Source organism: Homalodisca vitripennis, chromosome X (assembly GCF_021130785.1).
Source record: "Homalodisca vitripennis isolate AUS2020 chromosome X, UT_GWSS_2.1, whole genome shotgun sequence".
NCBI classification, from domain to species: Eukaryota; Metazoa; Arthropoda; class Insecta; order Hemiptera; family Cicadellidae; genus Homalodisca; species Homalodisca vitripennis.
Window position 1 is genome coordinate 128,369,583 of NC_060215.1, and position 27,272 is coordinate 128,396,854.

Consider the following 27,272-nt stretch of genomic DNA (forward strand, 5'->3'; position numbering starts at 1 on the left):
TGCTATTTACAAGGAAATTATAAATTAGTAATTGTTATAAATTTTTCTTATAACTTTACTGGATTTTTGTTATTTGACTTTAAAAGTTTTCAACAGGTACTATTTTGTTAATATTAAAGCAAATCACACCATTGTTTTTTTTAATTTTCATTTTACATAATATAACTGTGCGAAATTTGGTGTCTGTAGCTTTCTAGCTCTAGAGATATAAATTTTTTTGACACAATACAAAAATGGCAGCTAGCAGCTAAACGTTTTTTGGCCAATGTTTATATGACATTTCTTGTTTGAAATTATGTGTGCTATCACTCACAGAAGTTTGTGACTTCCTTTTGTGAACATCCTGTATATATATACCAAATTTTGAAACAAGTGATGTTGACATAAATAGTCTTTTTGGTGCTATAAAATTCATATTTTCTGTTTCATACAAGTTTGTATGTTTGCATATCTCATTTTGTGACTTGCATAAACTTTTAATAGACGTGGTGATAAAAAGAAACAAGATATAGAAATCACCTACAGTGCAGACATATGATACAAACAGACAAAATATTTGAGCTATTTCAGAGCTTTATCAAGGTTTGTTAATTTTTAGAGATATTATACTTTGATACTGATATTAGATACTTTAGACTAAACATATTTAGAACAACTAAAATTTAGTTGAATGACTACAATAACCTCTTTTGTGATATGAAAACATGTTTTAATTACTCTACACGAATTGTAGGTATTCAAAGTTGGTAATTGAATGAATTCTATAACCTGCTTAAAAGAACAGGTGTAGCTAAATTTTTGAATGTTTTGAATGTAAAAGACTTACACCTCCAGGAAGTAATATTTTTTAAATAATTTATTATATTTTGTATTTAAAAAACAAAAACTTATCTCAAAAAAGTGTACTAATATTTTGACTGCCCAAAACATACTATTGTCTTTGTTGTAGGTATGCTGATTAACACAATGGCTCTTACTCAGCATTGTTCTATCAGACAATTTTACCCAGGCCGGGGCCCTCAGGGGGCCTGGGCCAGCCCCACCAAACTTGTGTGGGGGTGGATAGTGTTACATGATGTGGCCCCGGCCAAATATGTTTTCCGGGCCCCCGAAAGCTGAGTACAGTGGATGCTACCGATGTGAACTACACCGATCTGGACGAGTGGACCTTCTGCTTTTCACTTTACTATGTTTACCTTTGCCATGTTCAGACATGTTGACATGTTGCGCTGTTCTTTGCTTGGTAAGAAAGATGGACTCAATACCCAGTTTGGTATTTTACTCAGTATTCCTATTAATATAGCAGCAAAATTTTCCATAAAGCAAAGCCTATGAATAAATCTATAAAAGCACGTTCTTTTAAAGCAGAAGTTGATGCAAACTGAATTAATGTCTTCAAAAATAAGGCTGGGAAACAGTCACATCAAGTTGTGATGTCAACAAGCATTGTTTAAGTTATTTGCCCCATTAAAACTAATAATCAAAACAGATTACTAACAGAACTCCTTGCCTTTAATAAAGCCATTACTGAGGCAAAAATAATTTTATTTCCTTCTGGTCACTTTGAGTTCGGAATCGTAGTAATTTTGCAATTAAAATTTTCTTACAGATTCAAAAGCAAAACTATGAAAACCTAAGGAAAATTAAAGGAGAATATATGACAAATAACATTTTACAATCATAAACTTAAATGTTGATTCATGGAAAATTATAAACAGATTTAGAAAGAAATCCTAAAAATAACGATACATTTTTGTTAAAAAAACTATGCTTGTTTGATAATAACTAATCCTAATGTTATTGCCCAAGGATAATATGTTATTAAAGGATGTTTTATATGTTGGTGTTGGTTAGCTACCGTATATCAGACGTTATCATGCTAATAAGTTACATAATTTCACGTTATAGGCTAGTAAAATGAAATGAAATGAAATATGCCTTTATTTAAGAGGCGGAGTTAGGGCTATTTAGCCCTCTCTACCACTCAACCTCACATAATATACAGATATATGTACAGTGAATGATCTTAACTAATAACAAATTTTAAATTAAAATAAATGCTTAAAAATTAACCAAAATATATACATACTATTTAATAATTAAAAATAAAATTTATCAGCTTAATATGTAGAAAAATTCAAACAAAATTAAATTAAAACTTAAATTAACAGATTACTTTTTAAAGAATTTCTCGTTATTACTACATTCATTCTCTCAAACACACAGCCTGACCACAAGCACGCCACGAGCACCGCCACCCGTCACCCCTACGGACCGGCCAGCAACAAGTCCTTGACCTTTGCCCCAAAACGAGCTCGACCTTCTATAATACGCCTGAACAGTGAACGACTCACTGAAGAAGTCGATCGATGAACAGGAATTGACAGTAAGGTGGATACTTGAAATCAGTAATTCCATACTGGTAACGGTTTAAATACTAGATACTCTAAATCAGTATTTCCGTATTTGTAACACTTATAATGAGTATTTTCCTTAATAAACACAACAGTTTTGTAAATGCTTTGATGTAATTAATAGTATTCAAAAGTACAACCCAATTGTGTAAAAAATGTATAAACATAATTAATAATTATTATAAAGTTTCTAGGTTTGAGATGTAATTACTGAATTGTATGATGAAATGAACCTCTGCTTTTTTTTATTAGAGTCCAATGTGCTGTTACATTAGGTATTGTTTAAGGTTATGACAATAAAATTCTATTTTGTAATTAATTTTAATTTTCTTTGGTGCATTTTCGGTACATTAATACATTTTTGTGTTATGACAAAATTTAAACATAGTTTACATAATTAATCACTTTTAACTCCTTTTATTATATAAACTGTTTAGTTTTCTATAAAACAATATACTTATTACTCAATAACTAATTCAAGAATATCGCACTGACAGATTTAAAAGAGGTGATTTTTATATTCATTTTTTAAATCTTTTATTAATGGTGGTTTTCATATTCTTCTTGCATTTTTTTCAATTCAGTAGAAAAGAATATATAAAAACTGTTCTAATGATTTCTATTTTTAAACTCTGGATTGGGTGACATGTTGCAGAGTGCTAAGTAGTCAACACTTGGATTGCAATGCTTAAAATTCAATTCTTGTTTTAAATTCAAAATGCTTAAAAATGGACATATATAAATATATTTAGGACAAGAACAAACCAACATGTTTTACGTGCAGGATTTGCCAGGAATATGTTTGCATGGGCCACATTGTGACGACTACAAAGGACAAGTACAAGTGATCGACCTATTTAAGGTTAACAATAATTGTTTCTCAAAAAAGTAATTTTTTCGTAAAATGGTTGACGCAAAAGCAAAAATCCTGTACATATATATACAACACACACACAGTGTGTGTGTTCTTTTTATATATACACATACACACACAGGGTATCTCAAAAAAGTTTACTAATATTTTGACTGCCCATAACATGTTATTTTTTTTGTTTGTTTTAGGTAATGCTGATGTAACGCAATGGCAGGACATTAACTTTGCTTTGAAGAAAGAAAGTTTGTTCAGAAATATTATTGTAAAGCTAGAAATGAAATGGACAATTTTACCCGAGCCGGGGCCCTCAGGGGGCCTGGACCAGCCCCCCAGTGTGGGGGCGGATGTTATTACATAACAGGGCCCCGGCCAAATATTCTTTCTGGGCCCCCGAAAGCTGAGTACGTGTCTGCCCGGAAGTGCAGAGACAATTCAGAATGGAGTTCAACAAAGTGAAAAACAATGTACTGTATCATTGCTCGCATCAGAAATAAGGTAATGTATTTACCACTCTTTCTCTCTGTCAGAAAACTTTTTAGATCCTCACACTTAGTTTCGATACTTAGTCTTGAAATAAACAGGAACTTTAGACGATCCGTGACAGTCAAGTTATGGCCACCTGTGGCTTTTCCAGTTATAGAGCTATGCTGTTCTGATCTTCTGCGCTTCATTATGTCATTAGTAGTATTATTTCTCTTTAGGGAGTAATTTTTAGTCTTCCGAGAAACAAGGGGATGAAATCTTTCATTGTCATTTATTTCTTCTGTAGCCCTAGGACTACTAATATTTCTAATATTCTGTTGTGTTTCTGAAGTTGGATTTATACTCACACAATTTTTCATTTGAAGGAGAAGAAGGCTAAGGCTTGGGGAAGAAGAGGTTTTGATCCAGACTACTGCCCTGGTGGATTTTAAAATGTAAGTGGGGTCTAATTAAAGTTTTGTCTTATGTTTATGTTCATTTTATTCAATTGTTTTCGTATTTCTTCAATTACCGAAAAGTTCATGTTTTTCAGTTAGGTACACTTAAAACAGGAACCGTTTGAAATATCTTAATGTAATTTTTTTGCTTGTAGGGTATATCAGAATGGAGCTCTGGAAGTAAAATAATAGTAATATTTTGAAAAATGCCTTCAGGAAAAATTATTTTCTATATATTTAAAAAAATACGGGGGCTGTTTTTTAAGTAAGGGCCGTTCTCCCGTACACGGTAGTAGTTCGTAACGAGCGTGCGCCCCGCCTCCCAGCATTCTTAGCGAACAACTTCATGCCAGTTGCAGCTCTGTAGCTAACCTGTATGCATTACTGTGGATCTTTAAAATGTTTAAGATTATCGAATCACCCGCCGCGTGTGAGATTCGGTCAGTGATACGATTTTTGACTGCAAGAAACATGTCGGCTGCTGACATTCACCGTCAGCTTTGTGAGGTGTATGGTGCCAAGGCAGTGAGTGAAGGTAAAGTGCGGAAATGGGTCCGAGAATTTAAAGATGGCCGCGAAAATGTCCACGATGAAGATCGCTCAGGCCGGCCATCTGTGATCACGGGAAATTTGATTACTGCAGTTGACGCAAAAATTCATGAGGACCGACGGTTCACAATAACCACTCTCTCTATGGAATTTCCTCAAGTGTCCAGGTCAGTACTGTACAAAATTGTGTCAGAAAACCTAAACTTTAAAAAATTGTGCTCAAGATGGGTACCCAAACTCCTCACTGAGGATCACAAAAAAAGAGATTAAGCAGTTCTTTGACTTTCTTGACCCGCTACGACGAGGAAGGAGACGACATGTTGAGTCGAATTGTCACAGGAGATGAAACATGGGTATCCCATATCACTCCTGAATCAAAGCAACAGTCCATGGAATGGCGGCACACAACATCTCCAGTCAAAGTCAAAGCCAAGCAAACGCTGTCGCGGCGCAAAGTTATGGCAACTGTGTTCTGGGACAGGCGCGGTGTTTTGCTAGTGGACTTTATGCCGCGAGGAATGACGATTAACTCAGAAGCCTACTGCGCAACCCTGGCCAGTCTCCGACGCGCCATTCAGAACAAAAGACGTGGCATGCTGACAAAGGGAATTCTGCTCCTCCACGACAATGCAAGGCCTCACACCACTGCTCGGACACAAGAAATGATCGACTCTTTTGGCTGGGAAGTTTTGAATCATCCGCCGTACAGCCCCGACCTTGCTCCGAGCGATTTCCACCTTTTTCGTTACTTGAAAAATCATCTTGGCAGGAAGCGCTACAATGACGACGAAGAAGTCAAGACGGCCGTGAACTCCTGGTTGTCAGAGCAGGCGGCAGATTTCTTTGAAGAGGGATTTCAAAACTTAGTTTTAAGATATGATAAGTGCCTTAACAAACAAGGCAACTATGTAGAAAAATAAAGAAAAGTATGCAGATTCTGAAAATAAATGTATTTTGAAAAAAATAATTGTTGTTTATTTACAAAATAAAAACGGCCCTTACTTAAAAAACAGCCCTCGTAGATAAAAAATATATGAGAAAAAAATCATAAGTATCAAAGTACTGAAGATATTTTAACTCTTTTAGTTCCAGATATTTATACACACATAGATAAACAAACATGCAAAATTTCATAGCTTTATGTGTAATAGTTAAGGAGAAAAGTGTATCTAAAAAGCGTAAATTTAACATGGAAGGGATAGGGACGTTGGACTCCCCTTAAGGTGACTAAAATATGGGTATAATAAACACTTAACAATACATCACAGGAAACATTATTTCTTTAACTCTTAACAGGAACAAACCCTTTAGCTACTCGGGTTGCAACATAATCGGTATGTGAAGACCATTTTAGATTGTCTTGTATATTTACAAGAACTTGGTGCATGTAATATCTTGGCCATTTTTACCAATGTCAAAAATCAGATCAGCAATCTTATTGGGATTATCCCACCGTATAAATGCAATTAGATGTTTTAGCAAATTACTGTACACAGTTCAGCCAATGGCACTTCTTTAACAAAGTTTAAAAACAGGATATTTGATTAGATGCAAAGGCCTTTTTATACAATTCAGCAATTTTTAAACTGTGATGTGGAGTTGATATTTTAATATTTTAGCCTAATAAGAGTTTTTCTATATCTATTTTGTTTATAATCTATTTTACATTTAATTAAAAATAGTTTTCATTGTTTTAATCTTGCGTTTCAAATCTGTTTGTGTTAAATTAAGAATATGTATTGATGAATCCCATTTCAATTTTGTATTGATCAACAAAACACTTAAAGGCTTACCGAAAGGAGAACTCAATCAACGTAAATAGATGACTTTTGACAAAAGTAGTCTAATAATTAATTAATCTAATACCAAAGTAACTATAAAATCCATATACACATAAATTTCTTGATCAATGCAACAAGGTTAACTCAACAGTAGAACTATAATTGAATTAGACTGGAAGTTTAAACATTTTGACCTCAGTAATTTTTTAGTCGTACGATATATTTTATCATTGGTACAAAAAGACAAACTAGAATTAGGCACTTGAAATATCTTAGACTGGAAGTAGAGTACAAGTGCTGGTATTAGACGCTTTTTTACCCAGTTAGATCTTGAAAACCAACACATATATTTTTATGGCCGGGGTAACATGTAATTAACAATCTAATCTAATAAACAACGATGTAATTAACTCAGAGCACGCTGTTGAACAAGATGTAGGCAACTTGCAACCTTCCGTTGAAGATGAATTTGTAGGTAATACTAATGAGTTATATATTGTTGAAGATAGTTCTAGATACGCTAATTTTAGAGTTCAAAGACACTGTTACGATTTACTGAGACAGAGGTGAAGTAAAAGTGCCAAAAAGTTAGTCCAATAGAATGTCTGCAACTAATTTTAACTAATGAAATGTTAAAGGAAATTGTAACATACACAAATGTTATATTGATAAGATTCACCACAGACATACCAGACCTAGAAATTTGGTGATATATTGAAAAATACTTCAATAAGATTTGGTGATATAAATTATATTGAGTGATCTTGAAAAGTCATAGTGGTAATGGTATATGAGACATTAATGCATGCACCACAGTCAGTATGTTATTTAAGTGCCATCTATTCACTCGGATATGGCGCTGTTGATCTGAATCTAAATCATGATGCTGAGATATACAATAAATTCCCTAATGCACATCTCAGCATCTATATTCATGCACATCTATATAAAGCGCTATATTCATGTCATGAAATACATAACAGATGAGCAATGGTGTCATGGACCTGTAATCCTGTAGCTACTGGTACTTATTATGGTTTTAATTTCTGTCTGTATAAAAAGGTTTGCAGTGATCTAGTGGTTTGGAATTTTGTATGATTCTAATTGCTTTTTTTGTATAATTAGAATGTCCTTAATCCTGTTGCAGTAACGTATAATTGAACCAAATTGAAAACCGATTGGAAATACTCAAAATATGCAGATCTTGAACAGGTAGTAAAACGTAAAGGGGAAATCGGAGTGGCAGTTGCAATTTACAGTGAAATTTTTCGCCTAGCTTAATTTTAAATGGTACGAGGTCTGTGAATGTTATATATGTTTAAAAAAATATTCAAATGAAAGAGTGAAATAAAGGAAGAAAATTATAAATAAAATAATTTGTTTATGTAAACATTTAAAATTTTCCTAAATATCAAATCCTTTTTTTTCGACTTCCATATATTTTTATAACACAGAGTATTGGGGGAACTATTTTCGCTGCATTGTAAACATGCTACACGGTAGTATAAGCTACATATCTGGCATCATCTCTTCTTACAATTGAAGGGGTGAGTGCATGAAGGGGCTATGTAACATTTTTGAAAATTTGGAGTTATTAGTATGGAAGAAAGGGTTATGTGTCAATCTACCTTTTGGTGAGGTCCTGGTAAGCCTAATAATTATATTGAGCTAGATACCTAGATGCAGAAGGGGCCATGTACACTAATATGAACAATATCAAATTTAAGAAAGAGTCATGTAACTATTTAAAGCCATAACCAAATGGAAGAACTGATTTAACTTCTTCCATTCAACTTATTTAATTTATTACAACATGACCCCTTCTTGCATTAAACAGCTGGTATTTACCTTGACTTTAGTAAACACAGTGTGTTGGTATAAGTGGCATTGTTGATGTTTGTCGTGTTATATTTGTTTAAGTAAAGAGGAGTTTAAATTCTTTATCATTATGATGAATGCTAGAGCCAAATTATTTTTAGGTAACTTTACATTAGCATAATTTGAAATTAACATAATGAATTTCTTTTTTTTTTCAGTTATCGATTGCAGCGAAGGTGAGGCAAAAGCATGAGTGTAAGAAAAGCAAAATATGACCTTCCTTCGAGAATTGACTCCTACAAAAAAAAAAGCAAATCAGGTACACAGCATTTTTTTTAGTATATCTCAACTTAGCATATATTTTTTACAGCTTAGTACTACTTAATAAATTCATTTAATGCTCCTATGTTTGTGTAAGGGTAAATTTGTATTACTACAAATACAGGGATTCCACTCAAATCTCACGTCCCGAGCATCGTTCTAGTTATTTGCCTCTAACTTTCTTATTTTTTATTCAATTGGTTCCAAGTAAAGTTTTTATTTTGTAAAACCAAATTCCTTTTATTTTGAGTTAATCTTACGAATTTTCCATCAGTTTATATATGTATTTTACATTAATTTAGTTTGAAAAACTTGTGTTTCATTATATTTTAAGCGTGTTTTGTGGTAAAAAAACATAGAATAAAGCTGTTTTCAAATAGTTATCATTAAAATTAGTTTTAATATCAGTATACAGCTTATGTTAGATTTTAATTAGAAAAGAAACATTTTCTTTGGGATAAGAGTATACCAATACGTTTTTATAGTTACAAATTCTATTGAGTAGAGTTCAGTAAATTAAAGTTATTTACACAGATTGAAATAGTTTCGAGTATGATTTTCAAGTCCTTTTAATAATGTAGGATGGTGTGATACCTTTGAAAGCAAGGACCCAAACACAATCCTACATCACCACCACTGCAGTAGATAGTGGATTTCTTCTCTCTTCCGCTTTTGCAGCACACTACACAGCGTCGTCGAGAGTTCGATTGTTTTGGCCAGTGATTACTATTTCTAGCAGAAAGCCTGGTGGTTTCTCATATGGTAGGACTCTGAACAATTCGCTCAGTGGGACCAAAACGAAGAAAAAGTTCTTGGACAAGCTTTAATCGAAAGTCACTAGGACGCTTCTTTGTTCCATTTTCAGGTTTGTAGAGAATATAGCTGTTCAATACAGTGGTATCCAAAAAATGAAAGAATAGTTACTTTGCAAGTAAACATTTCAAAACAAAGTCAACAATTTCGATTAGTTTTTTGTGAAAAATACAACCTTTTAAGAAACAAACAAAAAACATTTGGCATGAAAAGGTTAGTTCGTTTAGGAGATACAAAATAAAGAACAAAGCACTAAAGCGCGGGACAGCAGGTGTCCCGTTCGCTACTCGGTCACCCAAGTATGCCGGGACAGACGCTGTCCCGCGCGCTACTCGGCCACTCATCACGAGTGAGACAGACGCTGTCCCGGCCGACCTCAAAGGGTCAATCTTGAGCAAAGAAGAAACATTTTTAGATCTTTCTACAAAATGGATGTCAATGGTAAAAATGCTATTTTATGTAACACAATACTTGGTACTGTCCCAGGAAGGAAAAGGAAGGGGGCAATAACACATAAGCACAATACTTACAAGTATTTCATAACTTTAGAGGGTAAGCAAACTTTAGTTTGCAAAAGAGCTCTTATTGCTTTGTACCTAATTAGCAAGAAGAAAATTGAAGTTATACAAACCAAAATGAAAAGAAAATCAGTCACCAGTAGTACCGACAAAAGGGGCCATCATGATAACAAGCCGAATAAAATCCCAGATGCAGTTAAAGAATATGTTAGGGAGCAAATTTCAAGCTTTCCTGCAGAACATGCTCACTACTCTAGAACACACAACATAAATAGAAAATACCTTTCCCCCTTGTTGACATTACCAAAAATGCACTGCCTTTACCTTTAGTTACGTGAAGGAGAAAACAAGTCAGCCAGTTACAAGATTAAAGAATGTTCATACAGATCAATTTTTGTAAATGAATTTAATCTCTCGTTTCGTCAGCCCCGAAGTGAAACTTGCAGTACGTGCGATTCAGGAAAAGTTAACAATGAACATGTAGAAAATTATCGCGATGCTTTTGATGCTATGAAAGCAGATAGGGACTTAACACGAACATCGAACAAAGTTGTCTACATCACTATTGACTTACAACAAACAATGCCACTACCGAGATTAACCACCTCGAAGGCGTTCTACCTCACACAGCTATGGTTTTACAATTTTGGGGTTCATATTGTCACAAAAGATGTTGATAAAATGGTCTTTTGTACTTGGACAGAACAACAGAACTCCAAGGAAGTACAGAGATCTTAAGCTCTTTACTAACTATCTTTGAGTTTGAAAATGTCTTCAGGAACAAGGAACATCTCATTTTGTGGTCGGACTCTTGCGGAGGCCAAAACAAAAACTTCTTGATACTTTGTCTCCACCAGTATCTACTTCATAAGAAGTTTTTCAAAATAATTTATCACAAATACCCTGAGGTCGGACACACTTACCTGGACTCTGATCGCGCTTTTGGTAGGATTGAAAAGATTCTACGAAAAAATGAGACCTTATATTCCCCAAAGCAGTATAGAGATATCATTGTCAAAAGTGGAAAAAAGGATGTAGTGATTGACATGACAAACCATTTTAGGAAGACGGACAACTTGGAGAAAGAAATGAAACTGTTGAACAGAAAAAAAAGATTGTTTAAAGGAACAGGTTAGGTTCAGAGATGGAATCAAGTGGTTCAGAACTGACACGTACGGCTACTACATTTTTAAAGAATGCTACCACTACAACATGCCCTTTAAACAAGTGAACATCAACAGATCAATGAAGGATGATGAAACTCCTAATCTGGAAAACCTCGTTCTTGAAAAGGACCTGAACAAGAAAAATCCGGTAACAAGAGAGAAGATTGACAACCTGCGGGAGCAACTTAAATACATTCCCGAAGAGCACCAGTGGTTCTACTGAAACATCATAGCTGAACATGACACACATGAAGATCAATGAACAGTGCCATAAGTACAAGAAGGATATTACTATGTGACAAAAATATCGAAACGATTAGCTTAATTTGTTTTATGCATAGTTGCACATCCACCGTTTCATGTAGCTTATGCGAGCAATTTTAATTTTTTGACAAAGATTTGTGTAAAACGTCTATCCATGTTTTTTTATATATTTGGTAATCAAAATTAGTTTGTTCTCACTTAATTTGATTGATTGAAACCTAGAGTAACCCCTTTATTCAATTTGGAAGGTCCTCAATAACAACTACACTATAATGGAAGAAGAGGCTATGTGATTTGTAAATTTGTTAATAAATAGGTGCAAACTCCATTCAAGTCTAAAAATCTATTCAAAAGAATTTGATAATTGTTGGTAACACATCCTAAAAAAATTGGAGTTATAGAGTGTACACTTAAAAACCTCCAACAAAAAAACTATGAAGCCACATATCTCAAAACTTACTTTTTGTTACATAGCCCCTACATGCACTCACCCCCTTCAATTACAAAATAATATTTTCAATAGATTAGCCAGAGCAGGTAATTGTTTCATTGTTATTGGGATGTACATGTTATTGGAATACTTCTTCCTCAATTTTCAATGAAAACTTAATTTCTTAACCATATCTGGATTTGCAAGTACGTTCTTATACACACTATGTACACTTGTACACTCTTTGAATATGTAAAATCAAATGCTGCAGATGTAGGAGGTAATGATGACAAAAGAACAATTGTATTTTTGGTAGTTGCTTTTATCAAAGAATTGAACCTGAACGTATTCAAATCTTTAGTTTTGGTTGAAGCTGCATATAAACCCAAATTACATACTACACCCACTTAAAATATTTCACTGGAGTCTTCATTGATATTTTTAAACACTTCTGCTTTGTCATGTAATTCATTTTGTTACTCAAATTTTCTGGTAAACTTAATTTTTCCTTTATTGAGAAATGCAGAAGTAGTACCACAACCTGTGAAAGCATGTACAAAGAATATGTTCCTTATATTTTGGGACCGATTTTCTAAACTTTTCCACACATATATTTTCTATTGCACTATGCCTCGAGACGGTTTTAGAGATATTTCACAATCTACATCCACCAATGTCGTTAACAACACAAAAGAAATCGATATCTTCTCAAACTATATAAACATTTTTTTATTCCAAATTAATAGCTGTATTAACAATTCATTTGTCACCATCGCTTTTCACTTGGTGTTTAAAAATATTATTGTTAACTCATTAATTTCATAATATATATATATATATATATTATTTCAATAAACATTCAATCACAAAAAGTACTTGCTCCGCCGGGACTCGAACCTGGATCTCTCACTTGCCGGGTGAATGTGCTACCATTACACCACAGAGCCCTTACTTTTTACGATTGAAGTATTTTTTATTTGGCCTTATCTGTCACATATGCGTTTAAATAACCAAACTAACATATGATCGGAAGACCAAATACCTGTCAAACGACTTTTACTTACATTAAATTTGGATAAATGGCAATAGCTGAATGCAATTTCAATTCAATTCAGCGACTTTTATTTGTACTATTCCACAAACATTTTTCTTGAGCTATTTTCAAATGCATGTTTTCATCTAATTCAATATCTGCAAATTTATTTGTCAATGCGCCAACAGTTCCTTTTGGCAGATTTAATATTGCCTTTTTTATATCCATCAATACCATGTAAGTGTTACTATTCTTTAAATATCTTACGTAATGCTCATGTCATTTAACAAATTTCATTCATTTTCCATTTATAACGTGCATCCATCAATAACTTATTAAACGTTATACAAACTTTTTAAATTAAGAGAACTCTCCAGAACTTTTTTTTAATGGGTTTTTATCTTTTGAGCGTCACCATCTTCAAATGGAGGAAGCCAATATGGTGCCAATTCAAAATTCATATTTTTCAGTTCTTCATCAGTTTTGTTTTTTGAACTCAAATACGTTGAAACATCAGCAATGGATCAACAGTAATAACATCGTAATGATTTTGAATTTTTTTGCTATTAGAGGATTTATTTAATTTTCCTTAATAATCTCGATTCGCATAGACTGCTCCTCCGTTTTCTTCATTACTTTCCCTGTTTCAAAAGCATCGTAACAATATACTTCTTTGTTCCAATAATTGCCAATGGCGTAGTGTAGTGGGTACAACGGTTAGATCAAGCAACATCGAGCTTGCTGCTTCTTGGATGGGTAACTGCTGAGTGATCCTGTCCTCATAAGCAGCCTGCCTGCCCGGCCATTGGTGGTGGTTCAGAAGTCACCATTAAGCCGTTGGTCCTCAGGTTAAGTGTTAGAAAGGGCTTCTTAGCCTTAAATTCGCCTGGTAAAATAAGACATTTTTATTTTACTTTACTTTGACTTTGATTCCAGTTGCAATAGTCATAATAGTATCTGTATTAGGAAAAGGGTTGTGTTGTTTGAAGAAGTCCAATATTTTTACTTCAGTATTATCCCTTTCTATTCTCACATCTATCGAATAAGTGTGTTGAAGACTAATTGAAAGATATATAAATTAATTGTTATGGCTTTAATAATATCTGACTATAAATAACTCACCTGATACATATATGTACTACACTTTCAGTGGCACCAGGTTTATAAGTGCTTCCCTCGACACTCATTACTTTCATCAAGGTTTGCTCAATAGTTTTATCACTTGTATACCAGAAAAAAACTCCTAAAGTCTATAAGTAAAATACCCTTCTGTAAATTTTTAATAATCTGTGAGGTCCATTTTATACTGTAATTCTTTCATATATTGCAGGTAAATTTGCAATTTACCTTATCATCTTCAAGCCCAAGAATGAAAAAGTATTTTCCCAATGGAAGTTAGGGAAGGTCATGTTACTTCAGAGGTTTTTTTGGGACGGAAATAAATAAACTTCAAGTAACTTTTTTCTTCACAATATGATCCCAGGTGTTTATATGTAACGCAGTCGTTAGTTTATCCATTTTCTAAAACTAATAGAACAAATTAATAAAATAATAAAAATGTATTGTATATTATTATATGTTTTTACTTAAATTGGTTTTGAATCATTGATTTATATATTATTACTTTGATCATCCAGTAATGAACTGCAGTTTTAAATCAAATTAAAAACTACAATACAATAACGAAGCAATACAAAATTTGTTTTAAATGTTAAATAGAAAAACCCGTCTTGAATACAAGTTAAAACTATGAATTCTCACTGTTATACGAGTATATACACAACATATACAAAGCATGTATCAAGTCAATTTATAACTAAACTAGCTGACAAAATTCCCTTGTACTTTGCACCTACACCTCTGCCCTCTCCTACACGTTTTACTACTTTTTCAAGGGCTTAACAAATCTTCATCTATACTGGTGTCCTTAATAGATGTTTCTCTATATCTATATTTAGGTGAAATTCCAGATATAATATGAAAAAATACCATTTCAATCAAAGCTATATGCTCAAAGATTAATTTTTATAGTACAGTGGAGTCCCGCTAATCCGAACACGTGTAATCCGAACGTCGGTTAATCCGAACAGGTCCAGGAGGAATTATTTATAACGATAATGAACAGTTATAGGAACTAATTACTTAAAAAATGAAAATGGGTGCATCATTTCGTACATAAACAAAGAAAACTTTAATTAAATAGACATACAGTATTTTAGAGACAAATTAATTGTTAAAAGACATAAGTTCAGTTATTGTCTTCTGTCGCATTGAAGAGAGTTTATTGGATGACTCACATTGCTTAACAATAGAACTCTCACACTAAATACGGTAAATGTGCTTAGTATTCGCAAACACGTTTATTTGTCAAGAAATACAATGCAACAGTCAGAAAACATGTTTTAATAAACAATGTTGATAATTCTATAACAAAATAGACCCATTCTCAAGTTTAAAACCGTATTTTTCTGTAATTCTGGCTAATCCGAACAATCACATAATCCGAATAGGGCTCGGTCCCAATTAGGTCGGATTAACGGGACTCTACTGTAATTTGTTTTAATTAATGATCAAATTTAAAGCACAAAATATATTTGGTAAACATTGCAATTTATAGTTTGAAAAAAAAAAATACCACATCGACCATATATATTCATTTACTGTAATTGTAGGCCCAGGTCTAAACCCCCAGGCACTCCACTATCAATCATATTTACCTCAAATACATTTGTCAAACTCGAGTCTGTAATTTGCAATTGAAGGGAAAAGATAATCTTATTGCAGTACAGCGTTCAGGTAACTTTAAACAGGTCCAAAATGTTTCTCCAATATGGTAATGGTGTAAGAATACACATTAAAGTTGGGTTTTTCTTTAGATGATAACGTTTTATCTATGAAGCTCAATTTTACTTATATAACGTTTTATCTATGAAGCTCAATTTTACTTATATAACGTTTTATCTATGAAGCTCAATTTTACTTAATGTAAAAATATATTCATTAAATATCTTCTAAATAAAACCGTACAACAGAGTATGGTAGGACTTAACAAAACATAATGAAAGACTTACCACCCAATCCACCAGAGTAATTTTATTGCATGTATCTTACTGAAAGATGTCATAATGTTTGTTCTCAGTTTATCGACAATTTGTTTTACTTTTTTAAAATTTTGCTGGATAGGAACTTCTTATCACCTAGCAGTATGATATGGCATACTTTAAGGGCTCATTCCTATACCAACCAAATATACACAAAAAATTTCATAAAAATCGGTCAAACCGTTTCAGAGGACCACAAACACTGTGACATGAGATTTGTATCTATTAGATATTGTTACATTACTCTGATTTGTAAACATTTGATACTTTTTAATTGCGATTATTAGTAAAACACTTTACAATATGCCTTTATATTTTTATAGCTCTGATTAAAAAATTTAGCACATCATTTTGTTTGTTTTTTTTTTTTAATTTGACAAACTACCTAATAATAATTAACTACTAACTAATAATTACTAATAAGTTGCTAAGTTAAAAGGATAAAATCATTTATTGTTAAATAGTTATCATTTAATTAGTGTAAAGTTCTCTCAAGTGTTCAATAAATACATTTCACATATTAAAATTCCAATAAACACTAAAGATTTTTAGTATGGAGTGAAACTTCCATGAGTAAACATCCATCTACAGTAGGCTTCGGAGGATTAAAGACTAAGTGCAGTAACAAAAACCATAAGTCATGTAACAATCAAAGGAATAAATGCACTTATTCCCTGATTGGTGTTCCAGTTGAATAATATCAAGATCAGAATTAACTGTTTAACATCCTGGTTTTGCAGATTAAAGTCCCTCTCAATTGCTAATTAGTATTTCAGTGTTATTATTTAATTCTCTCTCATGGGCAATTAAAACCTTGGTGTTTGTGGTCTAAAAACAAAAGTAAGTGAGGTGTTTTGAGTGGTGCCTCTGAGTTGTAATTAGTTTTCTACTGATGTTTGACATGTTATAATATAGAACTTTGATATGTGGCATGTGTAAAAAGTCAGCGGTGCAACATCAAAAGTAAGTTATTGGGTTTGATATTTGTCTAAAATAACATGCAATGTTCAGGATTTGAAAGAGGTGATTTTTAAATTCTATTATTAATGGTTGTTTTTTATATTCTTCTTGCATTTTTTTTTCAATCCAGTAGAAAAGCATATATAAAAACTGTTCTAATAATTTCTATTTTTAAACTCTGGATTGGGTGACATGTTGCAGAGTGTTAAGTACTCAACACTTGGATTGCAATGCTTAAAATTCAATCCTGGAGTAACAAGGCTTTAAATTCAAAATGCTTAAAATGGACATATATACATACATTTAAAGGATTTTTCTAAGGTTAACAATAAACTGTTTCTCAAATAAGTAATCTTTTTCGTAAAATGGATGACGCAAAAATCCTGTACTTATATTTACACACACAGGGTATCTAAAAAAAGTGTACTAACATTTTTACAGCCTATTAAATGCAGTTGTTTTTTTTTGTTTTAGGTAATCTGATGTAACGCAAAAGAAATGAAACCGACAAATTTACTGGGCCGGGGCCCTCAGGGGGCCTGGGCCAGCCCCACCAAACTTGTGTTACATGACAGGGCCCCGGCCAAATACTCTGTCCGGGCCCCCGAAAGCTGAGTACGGCCCTGCCCGGAAGTAAAATTCAGAATGGAGTTCAACAAAGTGAAACAATGTACAGATAGAATAATATGTCTGAGCGGCATTGAAGATTTGGATTGAAGCGTATGTATTAACTTTGTACATATTTTATTATTATTTATTAACATGTTTTAAATTACTTCTGTCATTAAAAAACTGTGGAAAATGTTGAATACAACACTGTTCTGTTCTATTCTATTATGTAAGGATCTAGCTTTATATTTAAGCCATTTAAAGACAGTTTAAGATTTAAAATGTTAAAACTGAACTTTTATCCGTATTTTATCCTAGAAAATATATTAGGTGAGGTTTATAGGTAAGCCAAAATGTCATTGCTTTCACGCTAAAAGAACTGAAGACCGTACTGAGACTGGGAGAAGCTCGCGTGCCGAGTGTTTATAAATATTGAGATAATGCTTAATTTCCCCCGGAATGAGGGGTCGTAGAAAAAAAGTTTTTTAGACAAAAAATGCACTTTAATCGATTTTCTAACACTTTTCCACGGGAAGTTTGGTACTGACCGGATAATAAAAAACTTCCGCGCAGAGCAAAAATTTCATGTCATAAAATTAACCAAACTAAAACTGTACTTGGTTTTTACTAATTTAGACATTATTATTTTAGAATTGACATATTTTATACGTATTGGTTGGAAAGACAAGAATGTGTTCTTTAATTTGATATAACTTTTATTACGATAAAGTAATGGCAAAATGCTCATTTCATGTGTTGAATACAATGAGTTTTGTGAAACGTTGCGCGTGACAGCGAAATAGAACCTCGAGCGAGCCGAACCTTAGTTGAACGGCTCGTAGTGCCAGAGCCGCGCGCCCAGACTAATTATTTCATCTGTACTGGATCATTGCTCGCATCAGAAATAAGGTGATTAACACGTTCGCTACCACCATGTTAAGAAAAGTCGTATACCTACAGACCAGCCGGCTCAAATATGAGCCACACGGTTTCTTCCCGTGCACCGGCGTCCCAAATATGCGCCGCTCGGGGCACCTCAAATAGACTGACGTCCCATATTTGCGCCGCTGTTTGCATGCCACTATTATTGCCATGAAAAATCACTGGTCTATTTTAGAGGCTTGATACTTTTGTATTGGTCTATGGGGATGTCTGGCTCACATGTGGGACGCTTGGTCTCTGGATATCTTAAAAATTACGTCCTATCATGGCCTATCATGCCAACTTGTTATAACCAGTGGCACAATAATTAGACTATGAATATGTGAGCACTTAAATATAATGTAGCGTGGAACATTCTGAATATAAGTGTAAATTTAATAACTTATTTAATAAATATTCACTTATTTTGTTAAATAGTTATGACATATGGGTTAACAGTCATGTATTATGTCTTGTAGAGTAAAAAGAACCCCATTTATGTTTTTGTACCTTGAAATAAAATAAACTTTATTTCTACTCTATTTTCTTATATTCTACTTTTTTAATTTCTAAAATTAAAATTCTTGTAGGCCTATAGTCTAATAAGATATGTATGATAATACATTCAATGAACTTGTATTTATGACTCTGTTGTTTAAGCTTTTGTACCATGTAAAATACTACCATAATAAGATATGCATGTTTGATTGAAACTTACCCTAAAACCTACAGTAATTGAGCAAATAAATAGTGGCTCATATATGGGACGCTTGGTCTACGTTAAGATTTTGATGCTATAGACCGAGCGTCCCACATATGCGCCGCCGTAAAAATTACGCAAATTAGCAATATATCAAATAAGAACAGTACAGACGTACATTTTAGGTTGTTTTGTTGAATTATAGCTCAATTCAACAATATTTTATCCTTGGTCTGTGGTTAGTCTCATACCAACCATTCTCGGTCTGTGTAGAACAACCACATTTTGTAACGTTGGTCTGTTACGGTGACCCGGGCGGCGCAAGTATGCGCCGCCTGGTAGCGAACGTGTTAAAATATAAAATATTTTTGAATTCAACATTTTATTTATATACTTGCTATTTACAAGGAAATATATTAATTAGTAAATTGTTACACATTTTTCTTACAATTATACTGGATTTTTGTTATTTGGCTTTAAAAGTTTTAACAGGACGGTGCTATTTTGTTAATATGAAAGCAAATCACACCATTGTTTTTTTAATTTTCCTCTTATATAATACCACCTATGTGCAAAATTTGGTAACTGTAGCTTTCTAGTTCTTGAGATATTAATTTTTTACACTATACAAAATTGCGGCTAGCAGCTAAACAAGACATTTCTTGACCTATGTTTATATGACATTTCTTGTTTGAAATTTTGTGTGCAATCACTCACAGAAGTTTGTGACTCACTTTTGTGAACATCCTGTGTATGTATGCCTAATTTTGAAATAAGTGATGTTGACATTAATAGTCTTTTTGATGTTATCAATTTCAGCATTGTCACAAAATACATATTCTTATATAAGAGTTCATGTAGTAATTACGGTTAATATAAAACTCATAATTTTAGTTTTGTACAAGTTGATACTGGAGAAGAGTAACCATTACAAAGTACTGATTACTGAAATACCGTCTTACCTCTATTTAGAACAACTAAAATATAGATACATGTCTACAATAACCCCTTTTGTGATATGAAAACATTGTTTAATTACTCTACAGGAATTGCAGATATTCATAGTTGGTAATTGAATGAATTTGATACCCTGCTTAAATAAAAACAGCTGTAACTAAATTTGTGAGTGTTTTGAATGTAAAAGACTTAAACCTCCAGGAAGTAATATTTTTAAAATTATTTATTATATTTTTTATTTAAAAAACAAAAGTGTCTAAAAAAAGTGTACTAATATTTTGACTGCCCAAAACATACTATTGTCTTTGTTGTAGGTAATGCTGATTAACGCAATGGCTCTTACTCAGCAGTGTTCTATCAGACAATTTTACCCAGGCCGGGGCCCTCAGGGGGCCTGGGCCAGCCCCACCAAACTTGTGTGGGGGTGGATAGTGTTACATGATGTGGCCCCGGCCAAATATCTTTTCCGGGCCCCCGAAAGCTGAGTACAGTGGATGCTACCGATGTGAACTAGACCGATCTGGACGAGTGGACCTTCTGCTTTTCACTTTACCATGTTTACCTATGCCATGTTCAGACATGTTGACGTGTTGCGCTGTTCTTTGCTTGGTAAGAAAGATGGACTCAATACCCAGTTTGGTATTTTACTCAGTATTCCTATTAATATAGCAGCAAAATTTTCCTTAAAGCAAAGCCTATGAATAAATCTATAAAAGCACGTTCTTTTAAAGCAGAAATTGACGCAAACTGAATTATTGTCTTCAAAAATAAGGCTGGGAAACAGTAACATCAAGTTGTGATGTCAACAAGCATTGTTTAAGTTATTTACCCCATTAAAACTAATAATTAAAACAGATTACTAACAGAACTCCTTGCCTTTAATAAAGCCATTACTGAGGCAAAAATAATTTTATTTCCTTCAGGTCACTTTGAGTTCAGAATCGTAGTAATTTTGCAATTAAAACTTTCATACAGATTCAAAAGCAAAACTATGAAAACCTAAGGAAAATTAAAGGAGAATGTATGACAAATAACATTTTACATTCATAAACTTAAATGTTGATTCATGGAAAATTATAAACAGATTTAGAAAGAAATCCAAAAAATAACGATACATTTTTGTTAAAAAAAAACTATGCTTGTTTGTTAATAACTAATCCTAATGTTATTGCCCAAGGATAATATGTTATTAAAGGATGTTTTATATGTTGATGTTGGTTAGCTACCGTATATCAGACGTTATCATGCTAATAAGTTACATAATTTAACGTTATAGGCTAGTAAAATGAAATGAAATGAAATATGCCTTTATTTAAGAGGCGGAGTTAGGGCTATTTAGCCCTCTCTACCACTCAACCTCACATAATATACAGATATATGTACAGTGAATGATCTTAACTAATAACAAATTTTAAATTAAAATAAATGCTTAAAAATTAACCAAAATATATACATACTATTTAATAATTAAAAATAAAATTTATCAGCTTAATATGTAGAAAAATTCAAACAAAGTTAAATTAAAACTTAAATTAACAGGTTATTTTTTAAAGAATTTCTCGTTATTACTACATTCATTCTCTCAAACACACAGCCTGACCACAAGCACGCCACGAGCACCGCCACCCGTCACCCCTACGGACCGGCCAGCAACAAGTCCTTGACCTTTGCCCCAAAACGAGCTCGACCTTCTATAATACGTATATCATCAGGAAGAGAGTTCCAGAGGCGACATGCCTGAACAGTGAGAAGTTCGATCGATAAACAGGAATTGACAGTGAGGTAGATACTTGAAATCAGTAATTCCATACTGGTAACGGTTTAAATACTAGATACTCTAAATCAGTATTTCCGTATTTGTAACACTTATAATGAGTATTTTCCTTAATAAACACAACAGTTTTGTAAATGCTTTGATGTAATTAATAGTATTCAAAAGTACAACGCAATTGTGTAAAAAATGTAAAAACATAATTAATGATTATTATAAATTTTCTAGGTTTGAGATGTAATTACTGAATTGTACGATGAAATGAACCTCTGCTTTTTTTTATTAGAGTCCAATGTGCTGTTACATTAGGTATTGTTTAAGGTTATAAAATTCTATTTTGTAATTAATTTGAATTTTCTTTGGTGTATTTTCGGTACATTAATACATTTTTGTGTTATGACAAAATTTAAACATAGTTTACATAATTAATCACTTTTAACTCCTTGTATTATATAAAACAAGGAGTTTTCTATAAAACAATATACTTATTACTCAATAACTAATTCAAGAATATCACACTGACACCGGGGTTGGTGAGTGATATGCATTGTGAACTAGCAATATTTTCCAGTTGGGGCTATACGGTCGCAGTATTTATATTGTATTTGTCAGCCTCAAGTCAGTATTCTGTATCAGTAAAGTATATGAGTACTACAGAGTACTAGATACAAAGTATCTGTCATCAGTATTTTTGGTTCTCAGTAATCGTTACAGATACTGGAGAAGAGTAACCATTACAAAGTACTGATTACTGAAATACCGTCTTACCTCTATTTAGAACAACTAAAATATAGATATATGTCTATAATAACCCCTTTTGTGATATGAAAACATTGTTTAATTACTCTACAGGAATTGCAGATATTCATAGTTGGTAATTGAATGAATTTGATACCCTGCTTAAATAAAAACAGCTGTAACTAAATTTGTGAGTGTTTTGAATGTAAAAGACTTAAACCTCCAGGAAGTAATATTTTTAAAATTATTTATTATATTTTTTATTTAAAAAACAAAAGTGTCTAAAAAAAGTGTACTAATATTTTGACTGCCCAAAACATACTATTGTCTTTGTTGTAGGTAATGCTGATTAACGCAATGGCTCTTACTCAGCAGTGTTCTATCAGACAATTTTACCCAGGCCGGGGCCCTCAGGGGGCCTGGGCCAGCCCCACCAAACTTGTGTGGGGGTGGATAGTGTTACATGATGTGGCCCCGGCCAAATATCTTTTCCGGGCCCCCGAAAGCTGAGTACAGTGGATGCTACCGATGTGAACTAGACCGATCTGGACGAGTGGACCTTCTGCTTTTCACTTTACCATGTTTACCTTTGCCATGTTCAGACATGTTGACGTGTTGCGCTGTTCTTTGCTTGGTAAGAAAGATGGACTCAATACCCAGTTTGGTATTTTACTCAGTATTCCTATTAATATAGCAGCAAAATTTTCCTTAAAGCAAAGCCTATGAATAAATCTATAAAAGCACGTTCTTTTAAAGCAGAAATTGACGCAAACTGAATTATTGTCTTCAAAAATAAGGCTGGGAAACAGTAACATCAAGTTGTGATGTCAACAAGCATTGTTTAAGTTATTTGCCCCATTAAAACTAACAATTAAAACAGATTACTAACAGAACTCCTCGCCTTTAATAAAGCCATTCCTAGGCAAAAATAATTTTATATCCTTCAGGTCACTTTGAGTTCGGAATCGTAGTAATTTTGCAATTAAAATTTTCATACAGATTCAAAAGCAAAACTATGAAAACCTAAGGAAAATTAAAGTAGAATATATGACAAATAACATTTTACATTCATAAACTTAAATGTTGATTCATGGAAAATTATAAACAGATTTAGAAAGAAATCCCAAAAATAACGATACATTTTTGTTAAAAAAAACTATGCTTGTTTGTTAATAACTAATCCTAATGTTATTGCCAAAGAATAATATGTTATTAAAGGATATTTTATATGTTGATGTTGGTTAGTTGGTCGCAGTATTTATATTGTATTTGTCAGTATTCTGTATCAGTAAAGGATATGAGTACTACAGAGTACTAGATACAAAGTATCTGTCATCAGTATTTTTGGTTCTCAGTAATCGTTACAGATACTGGAGAAGAGTAACCATTATAAAGTACTGATTACTGAAATACCGTCTTACCTCTATTTAGAACAACTAAAATATAGATATATGTCTACAATAACCCCTTTTGTAATATGAAAACATGTTTTAATTACTCTACAGGAATTGCAGGTATTCAAAGTTGGAAATTTAGAAAATTCTGTCACTGGCTTAAATAAAAACAGCTGTAGCTAAATTTGGGAATGTTTTCAATGTACAAGACTTAAACCTCCAGGAAGTAATATTTTTAAAATTATTTATTATATTTTTTATTTAAAAAACAAAAGTGTCTAAAAAAAGTGTATGAGAATGAGAATGAATGAGAATATCTTTATTTACAATCTTTGAGATTATAAACAGTGTCATTAAATAAATTAACATCAGGAAAAGGTTTTTTGAAGATACTCTTCCAGCGTGTAGAATGGCCGGTCTAGAAGCCATTGATGTAGTGCTATCTTGAGTTCCTTTCCTCTTTTGGACAGCAGGTGAGGTGGTAGGAGATTGTGGAGCTTCATTCCCATATATGATGGTTTTCGCTCATAAAGCCTCAGACGATGTACAGGAAGGCTGTAGAGGTGTACATTTCTGGTGTTGTAGTGGTGTACATCATTGGTCCTTGGAAGATTCTCCCCATCAGCGTACATTATTACTTCTTGAATGTAAAGCGAAATAACAGTGAGAATCCTCAGAGACTTGAATGCCTCTCTACAACTCTCCAGAGGTTGTAGTCCTGCCAGTGTTCTAATACATTTCTTTTGTATGATAAGTATCCGTTGGAGATTTGAAGCAGTAGTTCCACCCCAGGCAGCAAGACCATAGCGCAGGTGAGACTCAAAAAGGGAAAAGTAAGTTATTTTTGCTGTTTCAAGGCTACTGAGAGAAAGAATTTGCTTGATGACAAAGTGACCAGTGTTGAGTTTTTTACTAAGATTGTCGACGTGATTAATCCAATTTAGTTCGGTATCCACTGTTACTCCAAGGAATTTTAAATGATCTTCAATACTGACATCTGGAATGGTTGGGACTTCTGATGCTCTCCTTCCAAAAGCGATCTGGTTAGTCTTTGATGGATTTACTACAAGGTCATTTCCATAGCAATATTGGATGGCCATGTTGAGAGCTGTATAAGATGAGACCGCAAGGCCATCTGCTGAACGTTGGGTCAGAAATAAGGTAGTGTCGTCCGCATACATTAGAGGTGTGCAGTAGTTTCCTAGGTGTTGGGGTAGATCATTGGTAAAGAGAATGAAAATCACTGGTCCTAATACGGAACCTTGTGGCACACCTCTCAGCACTGGAAGGACTTTTGATCTGACTGCCTTTGTGATACCATTTGATGAGTGGTAGAGCTCTACTAGTTGGGTACGACCCTTTAAGTAGCTCTCAAACCACTTATTTGCTGTCCCTTTGATTCCAAGCAATTCCAATTTCTTCAGAATGATGTCGTGGCTGAGGCAATCAAACGCCTTACTTAAATCAAGAAACAAAGCTGTGGTCAATTTTCCCTCTTCAATGCTGTCTGTCACTGATTCAATTAGTTTGATCAATGCCGTTGTAGTTGACTTCCCTTTTGTAAATCCATGTTGGTTTTCATTTAAGAGATTGTGCTGAGCGCAATGGTCCAGGAGTCTTTGAAGAACAATTCTTTCACATAATTTTGAAAATGTTGAAATCAGTGAAATTGGTCTGTAGTTGTTTGCATCATGTTTGCACCCACTTTTAAATTTAGGGAATACTTTCGAAATTTTTAATTTTGAGGGGAATTGACCCTCTTTAAAAGATTTGTTGAATATGGCAACCAATGGGGGGGCTAGTTCGTCAGCACAAAATTTTAATACTTTGGAAGAAATTTCATCAATACCGGCTGAATTTTTGAATTTGAGGTTTTTAATTGTATCTTTAACCTCTCCGATGCTCGTTTTGGTCATTGTTTCCATTAATGCTGTTTCATGTGGTTCCACAGATTCCAATTCCTTCTTCTCATCCGCTGGGATTTTTTGTAGTGTTGTTTCTGCCATATTAACAAAAATAAATTCAGATGATTGGCGACTTCTTGAGGGTTATGTGAAAGTTGTCCATTTATTTTCAGTTTTATGTCATCTGTAGAGCTCCTGTTTTGGTTACGGGCATTATTAACTATTTTCCACATGGCTTTGGGCTTGTCCTCAGCTCTTTCTATGAAGTTGGCGGAGGCCTCTTGTCTCAGTTGTTTTAAGCGTTGGTCATAGGATTTCTTTGCATTTGCTGCGTCTTGTTTGATGTCGAGTTCCCCTGTTGTTTCAAACTGATGTTGTAGTCTTAGAAAGTTTTCTTTAAGCCTGCTGGCTTCTTCATCTGCAAAGAATTTAGGTTTTAATTTCTTTCTAGGTTTCTTTAATTTTCTGGGGCAGGCAGCATCCAGGGCCATTGTCACTGTCCTTATGAAGCTGTTGTAGGCTTCTTCAACGGTGTCAAATTGTTCAATGTCATGCCAGTTTTCATGTTGAAGTAGACATTTTAGTTCAAGGAGGTTTTCTGTCTTGAAGGTTCGATATGTACTACTGAAATTCTCAATTACGTACTCTGTTTTAATAGTACAGACTTGAGCAGTGTGGTCTGATAGACCAGAATCGTACACGGTTGCAGTTAGTTCTTCACTTCTTAAGTTAGTACATATCCAGTCAATTGATGAAATGGTGTTGGAGGTTACTCTGGTAGGTGGTAGCTCCAGCCTCTGAATGCTGTGAGAAGCCAACATCTCCTGTAATTTACCTGATCTTCTGTCAGGTTTTAAAATGTCTACATTTATATCTCCCATGATTAGAAGGTTTGAACTTTCCAGTTTACTGATTTCAATAGTTTTTGAAAGAATATTAAGTGATTCGTCTAAGTTGGATGATGGTGATCTGTAGGTACCCATTATGTATAAGCAGGTGGTATTGAGCATAACCTTTACCAAAGCCATTTCACATACAAGTTCTTCACAGTACTGACTGATTGGTACATTAAAGGTACTCCTTTCTAAGGTATCTTCTACATATATTGCAACCCCACCCATTATATGCTTTTCCCTACAGAAATGTGCTCTGAGGATATATCCAGGTATTGGAGCAACATTTTCAATTTCCTGAGATTTGAGACTGTGTTCACTTAGTATTATTATATTAGGTGTTGGTTTCAGGTTTTCTATAAAGTGTATCAGTCTATTTGATCTGTTAGATAAGTCCTGTATATTCTGATGGAGAACTGTTAA

General features: G+C 33.5%; 1 protein-coding gene and 1 long non-coding RNA gene across 9 annotated transcripts in view; one reads left to right on the plus strand and one right to left on the minus strand.

Moving 5' to 3' along the window:
- Positions 1-27,272, minus strand: part of LOC124369856 (carbonic anhydrase 1-like) — a 162,728-nt gene that overhangs the window by 32,973 nt on the left and 102,483 nt on the right. The gene's annotated exons all lie outside the window — the stretch shown is intronic.
- LOC124369858 overlaps positions 1-27,272 on the plus strand; it is a 43,713-nt gene that overhangs the window by 6,492 nt on the left and 9,949 nt on the right. For 2 of the 8 annotated variants that reach the window (XR_006923110.1, XR_006923112.1), the window contains 7 exons: positions 3,477-3,783; positions 4,137-4,205; positions 8,575-8,675; positions 17,437-17,682; positions 20,464-20,758; positions 21,744-21,931; positions 22,998-23,292. This is a non-coding gene — a long non-coding RNA (uncharacterized LOC124369858). Of the gene's footprint in view, positions 1-949; positions 1,244-2,327; positions 2,392-3,476; positions 3,784-4,136; positions 4,206-8,574; positions 8,676-17,436; positions 17,683-20,463; positions 20,759-21,743; positions 21,932-22,997; positions 23,293-27,272 lie in introns of those variants that run through there. The other 6 variants (XR_006923109.1, XR_006923113.1, XR_006923111.1 and 3 more) reach the window with 6 other exon arrangements.